General features: G+C 48.9%; 1 protein-coding gene across 6 annotated transcripts in view; it reads left to right on the top strand.

Moving 5' to 3' along the window:
- The first annotated feature begins 1351 nt into the window (after window positions 1-1351).
- SGK2 (SGK2, serine/threonine kinase 2) overlaps window positions 1352-4247 on the top strand; it is a 19957-nt gene continuing 17061 nt past the window's right edge. For 2 of the 6 annotated variants that reach the window (XM_025039986.1, XM_025039987.1), the window contains exon 1: window positions 1352-1642. The gene's annotated coding sequence lies outside the window, so the exon portion shown is untranslated. The remainder of the gene's footprint in view (window positions 1643-4247) is intronic. The other 4 variants (XR_003043185.1, XM_015597300.2, XM_015597299.2 and 1 more) reach the window with 4 other exon arrangements.

Consider the following 4247-nt stretch of genomic DNA (forward strand, 5'->3'; position numbering starts at 1 on the left):
GTTTTAAAAAAAAGGTTAAGTCTCTATGTGTTGACATGGAAAGATGTCTGTGAGAAAAACGTGAGCGGCTGAACAGTATGTAGTGTATGGCTTATTGTCTGGGGGGGAAAAGGTGTATGAAATATGTAGATTAGGACATGCACAAAGTCTGGAAGGACAGTCACCATCTAGTTAACAGCAGTTGCCTCTGGAAATGAAATTGAAGATGAGTTGGAGGAGAAGCTTCCACTTTTTATTTCATGTTCTGTTCTTCCATACCCTGTTATTCTTTAATACAATTTATGCAATACCATTATGTGGGTTGTTTTTTTGTTTCGTTTTGTTTTTTTAAACCAGTTTTGAGAGAACAGGACAGGAGGAGCTTGGTGGGGCGGAGACAGTGACAGCTTTGGAAAGGGGCAGGACCCAGGGTTCTAACCTGATTTGCTTGCTGCCCTTTGGCCAGCCGCCATCCCTCTTGGGGCAGGGTAGGGGTGGCAGGGCAGTCCCATGCGGATTGCTGTATTGGTGGAGGGCGGGAGTGGGGCGTGCAGGGCTCCTCCAGGGCACAGTAGAGCAGCCAGTTTTTAAAGCACTAGAATGACTGGAATTTGTAAATCGGTTAATTGTTTACATTTTAATGAAGCGGCAATGGAGGAAGCAGCTTGGCGTCAGACTCTGAGTCAACTATGAAGGAGAGGTCACTGTGGGGTGGGGTGGCTTTCCTCAGCTGTCCAGCAGTCCAGGCCCTGACCTCGCCCTGAGTTAGAACCCTTAGTCTGGACAGCTTTAGATCAACCAGAGCAAGTCTTCTTCCATCAAGCTGGGGAGAGCTATGCCCTGGTTCCTGAGCCTCAGGTCTCCGAGGGCAGGGTGGGGCATGGGTCTCATGGGTCTCAGCTCAGCCGTGGTTCTCTTCCCAGGAGGGTGCCGGGCAGTTCCAGGAGAGCTCTGGGTGGCCTGCTTTGGCTCAACACAAGAGAGTACATGAGGCTGGCGCAGGAAGGCATGAGCTGCCCCTCCCTGGAGGTGTCCGTGAAAGGCCTGGTGGTCCTATCGGGGATGAGGCAGAGGGGAGACGTGTGAGACAAGCCCTTCGGATGGTCTGTTCTCCAGGCTCTAAGATAGAAGGGAAGTGATTCAGCCAATGGGATCAGGGAAGGCCAGGTAGGAAAGTCAGCATCTGAGCTGGACCCGGGAGGGTGAGGGTGAGATTTCAGAGAATAGAAATGTGATGATGTTGAAAGGGACTTCAGAACCCCGCCCTGTGAGGCAGGACGTGCACTACCAATTCACGTGAGGCTCAGGGAGCTGAAGTCACTTGCCCAAGGTCATACGACTTAAGTTGTGCAGTAGCTTTTAAAAGTTCAAAGGGTCCACAGGGCAGGCCCCATCAAGGAGCCAGTGGGTGCAGCCAGCATCGTGATTCAGGTCCAGCGGTTAATTAGTAACTGGAAGGCCCTGCAGCCAGCTCTCAGCTGGCAGGGCTGGGAAGTTGAACTTGAGCTGGTTTGGGAGCCTGAGCAAGTGGGTGACAGGTCGCTCTTGACTGGAAAGTTTGTTCCGGCTGTTCAGGATTGGGGGGACCATGCCGAGAGACAGGAGGGCAGAGCCGTGCTTGGGGCTGCTCCCCAGGACCTGAGCTGGGACCCAGAGTTTTCAGGTGAGAGACTCAGCTGTGAGAGGGACACCTGACTGCCAGCCTGTTGGTCTACCAAATTGACTGACTAGCTATTTCAGCTAACTTCCTTCCTACCTACCCCTTTACTTCCTTTCCTTCCTAAAACCCTCCTTCCTTGTTCCCTTTTTTCTTCCTAGCTCTTCTCTCTCTCCCTTCCTTGCTTGCTTCTTTCCTAATTTCCTTTCTTCCTAACTTCTTCTCCCCTCTCTCCCCCTCCTTTCCTTTCTTCCCTTTCAACTCTCTGCCTTCTCACCTGCCTAATTTTCTTCCTTCCTAACTAACCAGTTTATATCCTCACTTCCTTCCCACTAACTTCATGCCTTTCTTTTCTCAACTCCTCTTTTCCTTGGGTGGCCGGCTTTGGTTGAAAACAAGAGAGTGCCAGAGAGTCAGGCCATGCATGGGCTTTGGAGTCAGATTACCTGGGCTTAAATCACAGTTATGTCATTTACTAGCTATGTGGCTTGATCAAGTCACTTCGCCTCTCCAAGCTTCGGTGTCCTCCTCCTTCAAACAAGGATGATGATCGTTCCTAAGCCATGGCGTCGTGGGAACAAAATCAGATCAAGCTGTCACTTAGTATACACTGTCATTGGAATGTCATGGGCATGCACTGGGCGGGCAGGCGTGTAAATGATTCCATTATAGTAGAGTGAAGACAAATTCGAGAAGAGAAGCAGGCACAGAGAAGAGGGCAAGAAGCTTTAGGAGCAGAGAGCTGGTCAGGTGTGGGGATCACAGGCCAGGTGCTGGGAGAGGGTGATGGTGGGCAATGGGCGCGTCAAAGTTCCCACCAGGACTTAATACCTAAGTATTATGTGAACGGCAACACCCCAAGAAACTTTACACAGTGGTACAAAGATTAAAATAACCTAATCCAATGTCACTTTGGGTGAGCCCTCCAGCCTTTTTTCTGTGGCTGTACGCAAATGAACATATGCATGCACGTCTTTTTTTTTTTCTTTACGAAGATGGTATCCCTGGTACACCTACCATTTTGAAACCTACTTTTTTTGATTGACACTGTAGCACACATATGTTCCTCTATATATGTGCCATTTATTGTTTCTGTCTGTTGGGTAATTTTCATTTTACATATGACCTATAATTTACCTTAAAAATTCGTTTCTCGATTCATTAGATATGTACTGAGCACCAACTATATTCCAGGCCCAGTTCTAGATGCTGGGCATTCCACAGTGAACAAGAGAAGTCTGTGCCTTCATGGGGCTGTTCTCATTTGGAACAGAAAATAAACAGAGTTGCCCAAGAAGATGTCAGCGAGTGATTAGGGTTATGAAACAAAACATAAAGCAGAAAAAGTGGATGGGGAATGAGCAGGATTGATTTTGTAGAGTGACAAATCGTCCTGCTTCGCCCAGGACTATACTGGTTTTCTCACTGAAAGTCTCCCATCTTGGAAGCCTCTAAGTCCCAGACAAATCGGGACAAAGTCCAGGACAATCAGTCACCGGTCATCAGAAAAGGCCTGTCTGAGAGGTCACATCCAAGAGGTTTGTTAGCGGAAGCCAGCTATGCAGATGTCTGGGGGAAAGAGCATTCTACGCAGAGGGAAAAGTAAGTGCAAGGGGCAGGAGGCCAGAGGACACCCTGTATGTTTGAGGGACAGCAAGAAAGCCAGAGAGGCTGGAGGGTCATGAGAGGGAGAGCAATTAGAGACAAGGTGGAGGTGCAGACAAGCGCCAGCTCAGGTGGAATCCCATAGCCCGTAGTAAAGACTTTGGACTTCGATCCTGCATGTGATGGGAAGTCACTAGAGTTCTGAGCAACAAAATCCATGCTCTGATTTATATTTTAAGACTCATCCTGGCTTTCGATGGAAAAAGATTATGGTGAATAAAGACAGATAGAGAATCAGTAGAGAAGCTATTGCAGTGATCCATGCACATGATGCTGGTGGCTCAGGCAGGGTGGTTAAAGCAGTGGTTTCTGGTTGTATCTGGAAGGTAGAGTCTAATGGGATTTCATGGTGGGGTGAGGGTGCCAGTTTCCTAGAATGAATTCCAAGTCACTAGCCTGAGCTTTTGAGTAGGTGGCCATGCCATTGCCGAGACAGAGGGCCGAAGGAGGAACAGGCTAGGCAGAGCGGAAGGAACGTGAGTCAAGACTTTTGTCTTAGACACATTAAGAGTGAGGTGCCTCTGGATATCTAACTAGCGAAGTGTCAAGGGAGCAGTTAGATATGTAAATCCAAAATTCAGGAGAGAATCAGAAATAGATACATTGGGGAATTATTGAGTACAGTGGGTGCGTAAGGCCATTAAACTGGTTGAGACCAACTAGGGAACAAGAGTAGAGAGAGGTCCGAGGATGAGCGCCGGGACAGGCCAGTGTTTAAGGGCAAAAGGAGAGGAGAACCCAGCAGAAGGGAGAGGGAGAGCAGTCAGTGAGGTGGGAGTAAAACCAGGAGCTCCCGACACAAGTGGGAGAAGCAGGTGTGTCAGATCCTTCCAAGAGGCTGAGTGAAAGGAGGGTGAAGGAGTCATCACTGGCTCTGGCACTTGGAGGTCACTGGCCCACTGTTTTGGGGGTACATTGGGACAAACGCCTCTTTGTAATGGGTTCA

The sequence above is a fragment of the Pteropus alecto genome, unplaced genomic scaffold (genome assembly GCF_000325575.1).
Source record: "Pteropus alecto unplaced genomic scaffold, ASM32557v1 scaffold45, whole genome shotgun sequence".
Lineage (NCBI taxonomy): Eukaryota > Metazoa > Chordata > Mammalia > Chiroptera > Pteropodidae > Pteropus > Pteropus alecto.